Here is an 18,278-nt window from a genome sequence, read left to right on the forward strand (position 1 = left end):
GGTCAAAAAGTATTATTGCTAAAAATAGTTAATGCATATGAAATATAATTTTCAATGAAGAGACACTTTAGGTGGCAGATACATTTAATCTGCTAGGAAGCATCTGAATTATTATTATTATTATTATTATTAATAATAACTGGATGATTCTTCTCATTTTTTTATATTATACTATTATACTGAATATTTTGTAAAAACTTTGCACATCATGTGAATACACATATCATTATTTTCTCTCCGTTTCATTTTGGAAGTGCAATGAGATACCACATTAAGAATGCAAATATTTTAAATATTTTTTTTGCTTGTTTTTACTTCTTATACTGTGCACATCTAGCACTCAGATAGAAAGTGCTGTCTTCAAATCATATTTTCACAGAATACTCTTTGCTGTGTCTGGAAATCTTTGTGAGCATATTCATTCCTTTGGGCTAAAATCCAAATCTGTAAGGGCCAGTTGAGGAGTTGTGAACAGATTTTCGTATTTTGGTATTCATGTCCATAAACAGAGTCTGTCTTTTTTGTACACAAATAGATAATATTTATAAATTAAAGAGAACCTCTAAAAGTCTGACCTAAGATAATTCATGAAATAATAGTTTTTAAATTTAGCTCAGCAAGAGTGAGGCTATTTAATGCAAATTCTCTCTTTCATTCATGAGGGAAACATAAAATATAACTATGCATATTACAAGTGTTTAATGTGGACAGATATTACATTGTAGCTGTTTTTAAAACAAAATCATAGACGTCAAGCAGATTAGAGTAGCGGTCATATTACAAAGTTAGAAACCAAAATCTGACACTGGATTTTAAACTTTTTAAAATGCTTCAACATTCATTTCTGAAATTATGATTTCTGAAGATACCAAACTGAAACTCTTTGCTGTCACCAATACCAAATTATTGCAAAACAGGTTTAGGCCAATCTTAAAATGGCGAAATCTGAAATATGAACTTCTATTTATCTTTTTCTCATATTCTAGCTTTAGATTTTTAATGTAAATCAGTTTCTTATAATTTGTTAGTTTCCTATTTGAAAAAATATCCAACCTGAACCATGAATAAACTAATAATCCTCTTTGAATATATCTCACTTTCATGTAATTTCAAAGGGAAGTTTCTGTCTAGCTATGACATTAAAGTAGTTTCATAGTAATGTGACATATAACATTAAGTAAGGAAGTGTTATTGTCAGTGTTCATTTCATTTTTTACTGATAGATACTGAAATATATGGAATTATAAATAAAATCTTGGATTGCAATTATGGATTACAAAACTATGGACTGTTCATTACAAGTCTCCACCTAGGACATTCTTGCTTTTACCATGTCTCAATGCCTCCAAGCAGTAGATTTTCACTTCTTTCCTGCTTTTGGATTACATTACCAGTGAGGGAGGAAAATGAAACAGGATTTAGGCTCTGCATTGGAATATCTCATGCCATTTTAGCCTTTTCCAATGACCATAAGAGAGGTATTCATATTCCTCAAAACACATTATTTTAATTATTCTTTTTTGTAATTGCACACATGGAGTAAGTATATTTTTTACTCAGTACTCATGAGATTTAAGTATAGTGTATAATGATCCTTTTGTTCCATTAATGAATACTCACACATATATCTTGGCCTGTAAAATGAAGATTGGATTTTCACTCCTTGCAGAAAGAGTCCAACTATACCAATAAAACTGTATTCTTGGTTCCCTTTTTTAATGGTGACACATATAAAAGCCTGTTCATTTAGCTAGGCTGTCTTGAGCAGCTTTTTACCTGAAACAAAGGAAATAATCTCCTGTTGAGCAGCCTATTTTAGATGCTGTACTTTCTTCTCTCTACTGTTTGAAATCTCTTTATTATAGAAAGTCTCTTTATTATTTTAGATGTTATCATGGAAATAAACTGGTATTAAGCACCCCAACAGACAACCAGAACATGATCCTCAGAGACTTGACAAGGCCTTCTTCATCAGTGTCTGAATTTTTGCTGCTCAGTGTTATAAGCACGAGCTGCTGTACAGTACATTAATGGGTTCTAATGGGTCTGTCAGATACAGCTCACTTCATTATGCTTGCCATAATTAAACAAAGGCATTTGATAACGGTGTTTGATCTCCCATGTCCTGTATCATATTACACCTCTTTCACACCAGTACTGAGCTCTCAAAGGCCTGTTGTTAGGTACAAATATGTAACAATAGATACATATCTTCCTGCAAGAATCTTATAATCTAATTGTAAAGGAAATACAGGAACTGGATAAAATACAAAAGATAGAAACTAAAGAGTAAAAATGACCTGATTATGATGAAAGCTTGCAAGGTGATATACACTTGAAACAAATCTGCCATTTTTGTAGTGTACATGATTTTGTTTCAGACATGAAATTTTGTGGCATGCTGACCTTTAAAACAGGTAGATAATTTCAATTTCTTTGATTTCAGACCGTAGTGCTCAAACAACACAATAGGGTGAAGCGTAGCATGGGTTCTCAAAAAATAATGGTCCAGGAGAATCAAGAAGAGTCCACACTGGTCTCATCCAACAGATCTATCTTAAAATTAAATGTGTAACATATTATATGTATCTACTGTGCCTGGTCATGCTGATCTGCTACTCCTTTAGTACACCTGCACTACTAGAAAACAAAAATGGTAGACAAACAAAAACTGCAAGGACTCCATTGATAGACTTTGCTAATGAGTGTGGGATTAATTTGGCAACTGAAAATACTCTCCTAGTACATGTAAAAATGTCACAGACAATGAATGTTTCCCACTATGTATAGCAGGGATATATATAGGGGATGTAGGAGAATTTAGATACATTAAGTGATATGTTGCTAGTATTATTCTAAAACTTCATTTGGCACTTACAGGAGTTTTTCCTCATGACAATAACACTTGGTTCACACTTACTACTACTGTGTCAGCACTTCTATTATGAACCCTTACTTCAGCGGTTTATAAATCAGCCTCATCATTTCATTCCAGCTCTACACTGGACCCATATAGTCTCACTTTATGAGTTAATGTTCTCTTTTATAATTTCAAAAAAAGTCCTTCTCCCAGAAGTCTATTCTTTCTCTGATTTCTGTGTCTGTGCAAATAGTGAAATGTTCCTTTTGATCCCTTGAATATAAAAGGCACTTAACTGAATCTCTTTCATAATGTATTCACATAAAATAATGAAACAATTTAGAAAGGCATCACTATCCTTTTTTCTTGGGAGAAGAAACTACACTACAGTCACTGAGATATCTTCAGTTCATGTAGACTTATCCGAACTATTTAAAACTCCCCAGGGTAGTTTTCTGCTAGCAGCAAAATCATGCCAGCACTGAACGCAATATAGGCTGCAAAACTTGCTAAAGTCCTAAATAGTTTTCCTGTGAGCTGAATTCTATTCCATTGTGTTTATAGTCCCAGCAGTCCCTGATTTGGGAACTTGGAAACTCCTGGGGTATCTGTGCAGACACTGCAGAAGAGATATCCTCTGTATGACACATATTCAGAAACCTTACTCACATGCCTGAAGCTCATGTGACTTTAAGAAATGTGTTTCCTTCATTTAAGGCTAAAATAAAAGAATAAACAACATGGGAAGTAATATCAAAATTATCTTGAATAGTATAACTAAATAAAATCAAGGCTACTGCTGCTGTCTTAACACATTTTTTTCTCTCTAGGGAAAATAAAGGTATACAGTGGAATCATTGCAAACCGTTTTGTGCCTTAAGTCTCTTGGACTTTTGACTAGACTTGAGTATATTGATCACTTTTTGTTTTCTTTGTTGGACAAATTATTCAAAGATTATATAAAAATAACAAAACCTGTGTGTGGAGGGGAGTTAAAACAAAATCACAACAAAGCCAACTAAAAGTGGTTATGCTAAATAATGCTGAGTGATGAAACAATTTACTATACAAGTATTTGACTATTCAAGAACAAATACAAATTAATGAAAGAAATTTTTTTACAAGTATTATTTAAGTAGCCTTATTGAAATGTTGAGGTACCCACGACAGTACAATGCAATATATGTTTAAAATTAGCTTAAATTTGTTAACTTGAAAGTAAAACATATATATACTTTTTTTTTTTTTTTTTTGTAACAATGAGCCACTACAGATAAAATCTGGAAGATAAACTTTAAGGCAAACCACTGTTTTTCTGAAATAAGAACCAGCTGTATGGATTCTTGCAACAGAGCTCAAGTCTTAGTGATGAATAAGCCATGAAAGATTCTGGCTTACTTTGTGCAAACGTTGCCTTTGCCATAGTAGAAGCAGTAAAAGTAATATTTTCATTTTATTTATGGAAGCTCTCTACCTTTTGAATACAAAAGAATCATTATGGCCACTTTTTCCGTGATTAGTAAAATTACTACATTGCAATTCTCAGTGTTGGAAGAATGTATTGCTACATATGCAAGCTTGAGCACTGGAAGAAACCTAGCAATATGGAATAAGCGTGATCTACTTTGTCTTACAGAAAAGCTGAAAAGAGAACTAAACCAGTCTTTAGGAGTTTTAGCATGACACACTTACGATGCTTTTGGAACCTAAGCTAACGTGCTTAATGAAAATCTGGGTAGATTTGCAATACACAAGTACAAATATACTCTAAAATCAAACTTTATTTCAATTCTCTTTTCTTTAAAATATTATTAACTTTTAATTGGTCTTGCTCATATGAACATGCTCATTTGGATACAAACATTCCTGCTTCACTGATCCCAGATTCACACTTGGGGTAGAATGTGGTAGTGAATTCCATTTCTTGAAATCTGAAAATGCTTTACCTTCACGCTGCAGACAAAGCTGCTGTACTTTGTAACTTCTAGTTAGTTTTCTCATTTCCATTTCTTGGTTCAAAGAATTGACAGCTCACAGACTGACAGGTTAATTTTGACACAGTTTCTATTCATTAGTTGAAAGTTAAACCAGCTCTTGTTTGAACTATGCTTTAATTAATGAGGTAACAAAACAGTGTCTGAGACAGTAGCTCCTCCTCACAGACAGTAAACATAGAGGAAAGTACTGTAATTATTTTCTTGATACAGCCCTAAAAAACATACAGATGTCAGGTTCAAGATGGGGATACAGAGATTTGCTTACCTTCATGCACAGTCAGAGCAGAAAAATTCTGTGCCTGTGTTTTAGTTAGTGCTGTATTTACAGTCAATCCCATCCACATTCTGACTGCTTGAGAAATTGTATAGTAGGCAGATAGTTTGGTATTGCCTTGGTCCCTGGTGATGCAGCAATATGAGTGTAAATTAGGTTCTAATACTCATGGGATACTATTGATTTTAGGGTCAGAAATATTACCTTTTTCTCCCCTTGCTTTTAACCACAGCAGGTGCAGGATTAGCAATTAATCATTATGGTGATTTGTGTGCATGTTAGGTTGGTACGGTGAAAGAAATGACTACATTACTCCAAAGGGAGTGCACATGCTTTACATAATTATAGGTGTGAGCAACTTTTGTTATGATATAATCAAATAGGAAAAAAGATGAAAGGATTTTTATAAAAGTACCGTGTCACAAAACTATCATAAGTCTCAAAAGACAGAAAGGCATGCCTGCTCATTGAGGTCCATAGCTATTTAAGTGAAAGCTAACTCTTCCACTGCTGCCAGCCTTAGCTGCCTAGCCCAGACGTAGTTCCTCAATAATAGCTCTATATACAAAGATCTTAAAGGCTCTAAGACAAAATCAGTGACCAATTAGATACTATAGTTAGATTCTTAATACAAGAGTAGTGGTTCTCCCCACCAGCACAGTGAGAGAGCTTAACTTTGTATTTTGTGCTGTGAAACTGTTACCTCCTCTCCCTCTCTACCACTGCCACGCAATAACTTTGCAGTAATTTTGCACTCACTGGCAGTTACACTCCACCTTAATCTAAAAGGCCTGGGGCGGACAGTGACTTGGCATCCAAATCACTGAATGATGGAAGTTGTGGATTATACTAAATGTTAGTCTGGCAGCATAACCAGGGTAAGGAAGAAAAATTTCATGTTGTACCCTTCTCCTCCCTGCCCCCCCCCTCCCCGCCCCCCCCCCCCCCCAAAAAAAAAAAAGGATATAGTTAGAAACATTTCAAAATAGCTGTCTTTCATGTTCGGTTTTTTTGACAGCAGAAGACTGTCTCTACCCTAATCTATCTGGAACTTGGGTGAAGAAGAGGAAGTAATAGGCACAGGTTTGAAACCAAACGACTGGATAAAAATATAATCTTCTTAGTTCAACCAGGCACCTCTGCAATTGTCATTTTCTTGATTTTTTCCCCATGTGAGAAAATATGTTTGTTAAAAGCAAGTCCTTAATTTTTAAAGGAAAATATAATATGTCTTATGGCATCCAGCAACCGCAGAATCTTCTGTTTGTGTGACCTCCCTTCTGGGAGTGGCACTTTTTGCTTCATATTGTGTTGTATTTTACTTGCAACAACAGCTCTTTGGGAAACAAATATGATTGCTTTTGAACATCTGTGGTTTCATATACAAAACTCAGTAGTAATAATTATACTTAAAATTTGGTATTACAGTTTATACTTCTACTGTGCACAGCTGTACATTGAGCAATCAGGGAAATAATTTATTAAGGCACAAATTGTGTAGAGTCATTGGGTCCATGTGTTCATTCTCTCTGTCACAGTAACTTCCAGAATGGATAAATGAACATAAAAAAATCCCCTGCAAGAATCTATTTTCAAAAATATCTCAATCAGAAATGCATACTTTTTTTTTTATTATTATTTAAAGGGGAAAGGTTGTAGTTGCATTAGGTGGGAAAAGGAATTTAAATTGAAAAAAAATATAGGAAGAAGATCTAAGGAATATTTTAGCAGGTTTTGAAAAAATCACACAATCATTCCATCTAAAATGAAATTTCAGATTCTTAAAAATAAGTCAGCTGAGGGGGAAACTAGTGTCGCTTAAGTGATTTGAAACTTAATGTTGAAAAGAGATGAAATCCAAAAACTGCAGAAAATTTGGACATTTTAACTGGCAAGTTCAAGCAGATGATAACTTGATCTTGGCTAAGCAAGGATTTATATAGATCAGGAGTGTTGATTTTCTATTAATCTTGGAAGACTATAGAATGGGAGTAAAGTTAATGTTTGACAGTACTAAAAAATATCTGAGTCTGTCAGTCACAGTCTCTGTAGATTCTCAGCTGCATTCATTACACTTCTAATTAAGCAAAGTTACAAGGATCTGTCAATTATTGTTCATTCCTTCATCTTCTCCCCACTGAGCAAAGTTTGCAGTTTGGAATATCTTACTTTACTTGGCTTATTGGAAGAAATTTTTTAGTTTATTCTTTTTACATTTGTTTTATAGATGTAAATGTGGGAGAGGGCGATACATAGAAAATTCCCACCTCTTGAATGCTGTGCATGTTGTATTGAGAAAGCTCTGGTTTCTAGAGGAATTCTGGGAAGTGAACATTATCATAGATTACACATCTGCTTCGTCTGATATCCATTCTAAGCAATGTAACAGATTGGTGAGGATAGGCTTCAGGCCACAGAATCAAAGCCAATTGGCATGGGTTTAAGCAAAATTGAATTTGTTAAAATCAACTTGAAATTACAGGTTTGGTTGATAAAGATAATAGTGTTTTAATGCACTTGGATTTTTGTACAGCTTCATATCACATGATATTTTAATTAAGTGCATATTAAATAGATTAAAAATGGTAAGTTAGATCTGAGGACATAGATGGGAAATCTTCTTCAAATGAAATTTATGTGCTTCTAATATGGCCCAGAGATCAGATCTTCATTATGCGTTATTCAACATTTCCATCAAAAAGTTGTCTGAGGAAACAAACAAAATAAAACCACAATATCATTACTGAATGTGCCTGCAGATGACAAAAAAAGAAAGTAGAAAATAAGGAAGCAGATAGCTGCTGATAAAGAATTATCAGAATTTTTTGGGATACAGTAAGACAGGCCTGCATCTTCCTAAAGGCAGACATGAAGCCTTGTGCATGCATTGATACTGTGTTTTGGAAAGCAGTGACTTTGGAAAAAACTTAGTGATTAAACTGTGTTCATGATTTTTTTTGATATGCTGATAAATTAATTGCTGGAGGAATTCACATGATAATATCATATACCAGATGGTATGTATTTGGCACTGGTATTTATTGCTGGATCTTGGTGTTCAGTTCAGATTTCTGCAGTTAAGAAGGATACTGAAATAATTTTGGAATTCAAAGAAGAGCCATGAAAGTGATCAAATGATTGCAAATTATGCCTAATTAAATATGCCTTTAGTGAACAATGCAGGCTTCTCAGAGGAAAAAAAGGGCGTTGGGTAATTTTGTCACAGATCGGGAATACTGGCATAGAGAATAGAAACAGGGGTCTTTTTGCATGTAACAAATTATAACAAGGTCACCAGGCTCAAAAATAGTCTGATTTTAAATAATATTTTTTTTTTTTTTAGAAAAAGGAGAATATCTCTTAAAAAAATTAGAAAGGGATTTCCATTCTTCTTCAAATCTGTATCTCAAGACAGGGTGTTTTTTTCTGAAAGTTATGTTTTAGTTGTGACTGGATTTGTTTCAGAAAAGTCTCCTGACATTTGTTATGTATGGGTTCAAGCTAGATGATGACAGTGGTCACGTCTCTGCTATGAATTTATGAATACAGGGACTGATCTGACTATGACAGCCACCTGTCATTCTAATTTAAATGGAATTTCTTTCAAACCGTTTTTTCAGCCTCATCTCATGGAAAAAAATAAGCAGTGGATGAAATAAATCAAGGAATTAACATACAAGCAGTATCTTCTTCTTCTTCATGAGTAGCCTACCACATTAGTCTTGGTTATATCTGCATGAGATAATCTGTACTTAATTATTATTGAAGTAGAATTCTAAATTCCCTGTGAAAAGTTGAAAGCCCCCCGGGTTGACAAAGTCAAGTACCAGCAAGAACTTAGTAAGAGATTGCTTCAGCTCTAAAGAGTTTAGTGTCTCAGGGTTGAAGGAATTGGTGTAAAAGAAGATGAAATGACTGACCAACTAATGCAGAGCCATTCTGCAACAAAGCCAAAAAAACCCAAACAAACAAAAAGGAGTGGCAGTCTTCAGATCCTTGGAGCAATATTTTATTTTATTGGACCACATCTTCTACCTTTATTCTGTTTCAAAAATTGAAGATATTTCAGCTCAAATACAAGCGGACATTTTCATATGCTATTGATAAGAACATTCTCATAGTGCTTCAGTGAGCACTTTCTATCAGCATTTCTACTTTTTGAGTGCTTGGAAGTAATTTCCTTGAGACATCTCCCTTTGTTCAGATTAGTGGAGAAGGAATGGAGAAAAAGTGATTAGAGGACTATTTCTTCATAACCTATAGAAAGGTTCTGTTAGACCCCAGAGTCTTTTGATCCCAGAGTAAAGTAACTCTTTATTATTATCATTAATGCTATACATCAATGTATTCTATACCATCTCCCCGTTCAGTTTTTCTTAATGGCAGATAAATCTTGACTATACAAATTTATCTGTATCTAGAATTCTGATAATAATAATAATAATAATCTCACACAGCTGCATTGATGAAATTTTCATGAATCAGCTGAATCAACAATAATTACATCAACGGGGTATTAGTTAAAAAGAAAAAAATGAAAACTAAAGACTAAATTACAAGGCTGAATTTTAATAAATATGGTACAGTTTTTAAAATTTCCTTTCTGTTTTTCTTCCTTTAAAACTCATAGGATCAAGTTCCTCCATAAATTGAAGTTTAAAATTTTGTTCTCAGGGAGGAGAAAAATTAAGGTTCTAATATAATAGTATGATTCCAGACATTAGGTTTTCCTTCAATGTAAGGACCAAAAGGCAAAATATTCCATGATTAAAGTATATTGGCTGCAGACAGGACTGAGTTCCACTGACATTTCATAAGAATTCCATGCCCAGATAATCCCTGCAACAATTTAAATAGATAAATTCAAAAGCAGTATAAGAAAGAAAATACAATTTTCTGGATTTATATTCCCGAGGGAATTCACCACATTAGCCCTTACTGCTGGTTGAATCTAGTCTGGCGACATACATGTTCAAGCTGCATATGAATATACATGATTTTTTCTGTTGTCTAGTGTCATAAGAACTGTATTAGATGTCATTAAGAGATTAATTGCAGTGAAGTATGAAATTACAAATTCCAATTTCATTCTAAAAATCACTCTTCGAAAAAGATGCATCCTTCTGAATCTTTTTATCTTTCCAATGTTGTTTGTAATTGTTTCATTTTCTGTTACAACTTTTTATAATGTTCTAAAATATTTAAATGTCCTGGCTATATACATTCCTTGTTCATCATCATTCGCAAAGGAAAATATCAAAGAAGTTGAAAAAGTATTTTACTTTACTGTACTCTGGGATGAAAAGAGTGCTACAAGTAAGTGTATCAACCTAATGTTGCTATCATTAATTTACTTCATCAGTAAATCACAGAGGAAATGATATTTTTTCCTTATCTTATAAATCTATGTATCACTGAAACTCAGTGGCTGAAATCATATTGATTGTTCTTGGGGAAAATAATTTGCTACAAATACACATGCACATAGTTCTGTAATTTATTTGTTTCTACTCTTTTTTTTTTTTTCAAATGTATATCACATAGTTATGTACATACACTGTACATTTAGCTATTACACCAACAAATTTGAGAAAGTAAGGTTTTAGAGAGTCAAAGAACTGCTAATGAAGCATCCTATGGAAATAAAAATTGTTATTTAGTCTGTTTCTTAATAGCAGTTCCACAGCACCTCTTGTATCCAAAGAATTTTATCCAAAAGAGAAGGTGAGAAAGACTACGACAGAAAGGTTCAAATAAATATTGGCTTTGAAAAAAAGTTAGCTTCAAGCACGGCAGATATTTGTGTTCCATAATATGAATGTTTCACATGCAGTATCTAACTTGGGAAATTTATATTATAAAACTAATACAAAGAATGAAATATTACAAGTCAGCTTTGTACATGTGTGACTGCTGCTTCAGGTGAGACCAAGAGTGAGTGAGTTGTGATCCACACATTTTATAAATGGACAGTGCTTCTGAGGACCAAGGAGATACTCTGCAGAATTCTGGGCCCTGGCAACAGTTTCAGCTATTGGCATTTTTTCTAATGGAAGAGTTCTCCTACTTCTCCAGCAAAAAGGGTAAACTTCTCTCTCTGCACCTTAAGTAGGACGCCGTGCAGGAGAATAATGTTAATAAAGGACAATGGAAAGCTGGTCCTGAAAAAAAATATTCTTTCTCAGTTCTTTCCAGAATTTTTGTTTAGTTATTTTACACCAGAGGAGCGGACAAATACACATTTTCTTTGTCAGCTTGCAGTCAGGGAAGTATTTACTCTGCTCATTTTTTCATCTTTGCATTTCTTTACAGTGATGGATTTGATTTTTTTCCCTCCCCCTTTTTTTTTTTTTTTGGTGCAAAGAATAGAATTGTATTCTTTTTCTTCTTATGAAAGAAAAAGATGGCAAGCGATTGCCTGTTTGGTCTTGCTGTCAGGATGTGAAGAACTTGACATGACTAAATGACAGAAACAAAATAACAGTTCTGAGACACATATTAAAGACTTAAAGCACTTATTTTCAGTTGCAAGAGAAGCTATTAAATCAGACTGCGGCTTTTATAGCTGAAGGGCTTGGAGAGTGGAAAGGATGAGAGCACTTGCAAGAAAAGGATATTTTATCTGCTGCTCACAAGGCAGGCACAAACCCCTGCTGAGCCTTATCCTTTATACTTCATTGCACTGTCTTTGGGAATGTCATTTTTGCTATGAAATAATGTTCAGCATATGCACATTTTAAATCATGTTATTAAATGCTAAACAAAAAAATGTCTTTTCAGGTAAGGACACTTGACTTTAACCTTTTTGTTTAAGACAAAAACAAGAATTAATGTGAGGACCATAAGGTTTTTAAGACCTTTTTTTTTTTTTTTCCCCCTGACTGCTTTCTCCAGTATATAAGACTCAATGATTTAGGTTACAAATCCTGCTACGTTTGTTACGGGTCACAAAGACATTTTTCAGTCAAAGTAGCCCAGATGCTGTTCAAATGATTTCTCCTACACCGTTAGGCACATGTAGAAGAGGTAAAAGTACAGACCTCATGGAGGACTTCTGAACAAGATAGCCACACTCTAAGAAGACTTCGGCTGAATGTAGATTTTGAAGTAATTGTCCTCATCATGGCTTCCAAGCACAGAACTGTTCTGAAGGGGAATGGAAGACTCAGGCATGCAGTAGAAGAAGATCTAGCTCCTCTAAAATGAGCTAGGTGCTTTGGCAGTATTTAGCAGGATTGAGGCCCATATAAAAACTCCAGGCTTAAAAACAGCACTAGGCACTTAGCTCATGAGCTACCTAAACTCCATATATAATTCAGTTTTGAATACTCAAGCTGCTTCTGAGCAGGCTACAGAAGTCTCGGACTGGACATTTATGAAAAGCACACTGGTTCCCAGCTGGAATCCAAAGCTAGGCTTTGCCTTGGAAATAATGGAGAGGGGGGAACTTTCAGTCAAGTCCCTCATATGGTGAAAATGCATGAAAAGATCTTCACCCCTGCCATCCAGGTGAGAATCCTAATCACTGTACTTCAATGTGGAGGGAGGTGGTAGATGCCCCATCCTTGGAAACATTCAAGGACCGGCTGGATGGGGCTCTGGGCAATCTGATCTAGTTGTAGATGTCCCTGCCAATTGCAGGGGGGATGGACTAGATGACCTTTAAAGGTCCCTTCCATCCCAAAGCATTCTATGGTTCTATGAATGTCATGCTCCTTCTTTCTGGTCTTCTTGGAAGAAGCTCCTGTTTGTATGTTTGTTTGCTTGCTTGCTTCCTTGCTTGGTTTTTGCATGGTGGGACAATTTCAAAAGGAAGAGTTGGGAGGCCAGTGTACCTCAAAATATATAAAAGCAATTACTGTAGTACCTGAGGAAAAGACAACAGTAGACTGAGCTGTCCTGAAGCAGGGGAAGGAATTAAACTTAAGACTTTGCATCCTGAGCAGGGGGCTGCTCTAAATGACTTGTTGCACGATTGTGAGGGTGTTGCCATCTTAAAAGAAAAGATTAAGATATTTTTCTTAAAATGCATTTTTTTCTTAAAATTATGGGGGAAAAAAGTGGAAACAACATGGTGAAATTTTTCTTAAAGTAGGCGGAGGCACCTACTTTTATAAGATCATGATCTGCAACTCTTGGTAATGTATGAAAACATTTTCTTAGTAAGGTATTTGCAGTCTTGAGGTGGAAGTTAAGAAATTTTGCCATCTTTTGCATTTCCTTACTGGATGATCAAGTTAATGTCCGTCTAAGAAGTCTGTCTGGTTGTGTGGAGTCCCTTTCTGACTAATCTAGCACACTACAATTCTAGGCACTTAACTCAAGTTTTTAATTCTGTGCTAGGAAACAGATGATCTAATCCTTTTTTTTAATCTAACCCTTAATGGTTTTCCAAGGTCACACAGTAGTACCAAGAAACAAATTTTCCTGGTAGTTGCAGCCTGAAATGTTATTTTCATTTACCACTGCAGGCAGAGTTATGTAGTATTCCTGCAGTCAGGCAGCTAAGAAATTCTACTCAAGATATGAGTGGGTTTTTTTTATTTTCCTAAATTTACAGAGGTTTTCTCATTTCCACAGTCTTTGCCACCCAGACATTTAGTCTAAAATGAGTTAATGGGTGTCTTGCATTCAAGTGTATTACAAGTGCCTCACTGGCTAAATCTGCCTGTCTGTACTGTATCTCTCTGAGTAATAGCTGAAAAGTAGGATTTCCAATTACTTTTTTTTCTTTTTTTTTTCCTGAAAACAAAAGATCAATTATTGTGTTAAATGGATTTTAAAATATCTAGTACATGTTACTGTCGTGTGCTGTAGGAAAGATGGAAGTTCTGAAAAAAATTAAAGATGTGTTTTTGCAAAGTCACTGAGTGATTTATACTTCAATCAAATGCAAGCATGTGTATGGTCAAATATAAAATAAACAGGAAAACTCCCAAACAGTATTTTCTATTTCTGCTTTTAAATGCTAAGCTTAAATATTTTGTCTCATATTATTATTAATGATTAAGATTCCCTGTTCTGTACATTCATGCTTACTGCATTGCTGCTTACCTCATGATATATATTAGGGATTTAGTTGGTACTGTCTTTTTTTCTTTTTGTTACTATCATGCTATATTTGGCTGCAGATGCGTATTATGTTAACACAGCTTGCCATGTCAGTTGAATGTAGAGGTATGTGAGATATAGTGTGTATATCAAATTCTCCATCAAGAATTATAATATATAAATATAGAAGGTTGTGATTGTTTTTTTTATTAGAAAGATTATTATGTAAAGTAAAAAGGTACAGACTTAGAAATTATATTAAGACATTTGATTAATTCATCTTATTTTAAGTATATAAAGTTTATGGTACAGTCATAACTATCTGTATGGCCAGAAGAGGAGGATCCAGAAAACCAGTTATGTCTTTAAGATTTTACACATTAAAAGTAATAAAGAATGAAGGTGCAGATGGCAATGTGTGTGTGTGCGTGTGTGCGTGTGTGTTTCTGCGCACGCACTCGTGCATATGTGTTAGTTCAGAAGGCAGGAAAAGAGAAAAGGAGTATGGACAAGACATACAGTCAAGATATGAACACGGACCTGGAATTTTGGAAGTACTCCCACGTCTCAGAGTTTCATAGCCTATGAGGATTTATTTCCATCTGAAGTGATGAATGAATATAAAGTCACAAAGATATATTGTCAGAAGAATAATAGTAATAAATAGGGTAATAGAAATAAATAGTTCTCAACAAATGAGATGTACAACAAGCAGCTGCAAAATAACCAATCTGAAGGTACTGTTTCTAGATTCTGACTATTTCAAATATTTTTTCTCACATTGTCTCAATTCCTACCCCCCTGCAAGAAAAGTAATCAGAAATAATGGTTCTTCTAAGAGAACCACCCTGGGACTCCTTGTCAGGGCATCATGGAAGGTAGTTTAGAAGAGACAGTAATTGTGGGAGCAGCAGAAATATTTCTTTATTGACTTTCTTGAGAGTATTAAACACTCTAAAACATTGGCATAGGTACATTTATTGCATTCAATAAGCCAGCACATATGTCTCTTAGTACAGATTATCAGTCCATGGCAAACAGCTTGCAATGTTCTTCCTGTCAAAACAAAATGTTAAAAAATACTTTCTTTGTGTGTCTTGGGGTGAATGTATTGTTCTTATATGTGTTCGGAAATATTTAGAAAAACAATGGAAACCTTAAAGAGAATATTAATGTCATCTTATATTAAACTCATCATTTCTCATAAGTATTTTGAACTTATTTCTCTGGCTTTCTGTACACTATAAAGAAAACACAACTATGAGAGACTGAATAATGTTTTTGATTTTCACTTTTTAAAAAATAGTAACTTTAATGATTTTTTAATGATTTTTTAAAAATTTTTTAGATGCTTTGCCTAGTGTTCAGAAATAGCAAACAGCATATGTATTCTTGTATATTTCTATAAAATTCATATTTACTCTCAGAAAAAATCAACCTCATAACATCTATCTGCAACATTGGGTTATTTTGGTCTTTGAAGATAGGCAGGAACAATTTCTTCTCTTTAGCTTGCTTTTTCATTTTTCTAGTCCCCACATTTTCTCATGTTCAAACAGAATCACTCAAGCAAATATCAGCCCAAACCATCTCAAGTTAGCTTGCCTCAGTTTTGCCACATGATGCAAAAATGACCATTGGACCATAGAATGGCCAAGTTTTACTCACAAATAGCTGAATAAAAATGAAAGAACCAAAATTATATGTTCTACAAAACAAACAAAGAATTATATGTGTTGCTGTTTACATGCATACAATTAGTTCTGTTAGAAGTCCACTTATGTTGGTAAGTTGTTCAGGCTTCATAGCTTATCTTCTTGGACTGTATTCATTATTTGTGAATCTCTACTGGGTATCAATAAGCTCTTCTCATAAAATAAGTAATTTGCTCATATCTGTTACCTCAATACCTCGTCTATGATTATGACCTCAGTAACAGTATTGCTTGCTCTTTCTAAATGACTGAAATACTGACAACAAAATAAATTAGGGTATTTTACCTAAATATATACATCTATGAGCATTCTCAGACTGTTGATGTTTTCATAAGTATCGAAATATTCACGACCTCTTAATATACTAGTAATTCATATCAGAGTCATGAAACCTAATCTACAATTCCAATTAAATATTTAGATTCAACATTTGCAAATGGTGTATATGCATATCCATTTGATAGGACAGGTCCGTCTTCAACTATTGTGATTGTTATGCATGTAGTTAAAATGTCCAGCAGTTTACTTGTAAATATATAGTATTTCTGTTTTGAAAATAAATATAAAATACATATATAAAAATGAATTTTTTTTCAACAGCATTGACAGAGAACCCTGAAAACCAAAGTCTTTCATACATATTAGTCACACTTTGACTCTAATCAGCAAGGCCCCAAAATATGTGCATCAATTTAAGTAAACAAATTGTTTTATTGGTGTGGTGTGTTGACCCTGGCTGGACGCTAGGTACCCACCAAAGCCGCCCTATCACTCCCCTCCTCAGCTGGACAGGGGAGAGGAAATACAATGAAAAGCTCATGGGTCAAGATAAGGACAGGGAGAGATCATTCACCAGTTACTATCATGGGCAAAACACTCAACTTGGGAAAACTAGTTTAATTTATTACCAATCAAATCAGAGTAAGGGAATGAGAAAATAAAAACTAAATCTTAATATGCCTTCCCCCCACCCCTCTCTTCTTCATGGGCTTAACTTTGCTCCCAATTTCTCTACTTCCTCTCCCCTGGAGGCATAGGGGGCCAGGAAATGGGGGTTGCGGTCAGTTCATCACACGTTGTTTTTGACGCTCCTTCCTCCTCAGGGACAGGACTCCTCACACTCTTCCCCTGCTCCAGCGTGGAGTCCCTCCAACCAGAGACAGTCCTCCATGAGCTTCTCCAACGTGAGTCCTTCCCACAGGCTGCAGTTCTTCACAAACTTCTCCAGTGTGGGTCCCTTCCACGGGGTGCAGTCCTTCAGGAACAGACTGCTCCAGCCTGGGTCCCCCACAGGGGCACAAGTCCTGCCAGCAAACGTGCTCCAGCGTGGGCTCTTTTGTCTCCATGGGTCCACAGGTCCTGCCAGGAACCTTCTCCAGTGTGGGCTTCCCACAGGGTCACAGCCTCCTTCGGGCATCCACCTGCTCTGGCGTGGGGTCCTCCACGGGCTGCAGGTGGATATCTGCTCCACTGTTAACCTCCATGGGCTGCAGGGGGACAGCCTACCTCACTGTGGTCTTTACCATGGGCTGAAGGGGAATCTCTGCTCTGGTGGCTGGAGCTCCTCCTCCCCCTCCTTCTTCACTGACCTTGGTGTCTGCAGAGTTGTTCCTCTCACATATTCTCACTCCTCTCTCCAGCTACAGTTGCTGCTGCACATTTTTTTTTTTTTCCCTTCTTAAAGATGTTATCACAGAGGCGCTACCACCGTTGCTGATGGGCTCGGCCTCGGCCAGTGGCGAGTCCATCTTGGAACCGGCTGGTGTTGACTCTTGGACACAGGGGAAGCTTCTAGCAGCTTCTCACAGAAGCCACTGCTGTAGCCCCCCCACTACCAAAACCTTGCCACGTAAATACAATACAATTGGTTGTAAAGTGTTTAACTCATAAGTAAACACTCTTGTGTTTAAAGTTATGATGTATTTAAGTGCTTTACTTGATCATAGTGTTAACATTAAATCAATGTTTCCTTTTCAGTCTCCAGTCTGAAAGGTCCAAAAGATTTGCTATAATTTTTTTCAATGCTCCCTCCTGTCCTACCACTATAAACAGAACTGTGACTTTGGTTCCACAGAACTACAACTATCTATCAGTGTTTTCTCTTTTGTTTGTTTGTGTGTTGGTGGTTTGTTTGTTTGTTTGTTTGTTTGTTTTTTAAGAGAGAGGCTAGTTTTTATTTAAACACAACTTAATAAGTAATGGTGAATGGTGGAAAGAAGTCGTGGAAAGCCTTACTGGCATTCTAGTATGCTGAACATAGCATGTAAGCACTCTTCTCTAACAGCTTTCTCTGGTTTGCTTTGCGCATGTAGCTAATTTCAGAATGTTGAAATTCAAACAGCAGGCAATTAGAAAATGTATATTTCTTATGTTGTAGTCTG

The sequence above is a fragment of the Platalea leucorodia genome (assembly GCF_965183815.1).
Source record: "Platalea leucorodia genome assembly, chromosome: 6".
NCBI lineage: Eukaryota > Metazoa > Chordata > Aves > Pelecaniformes > Threskiornithidae > Platalea > Platalea leucorodia.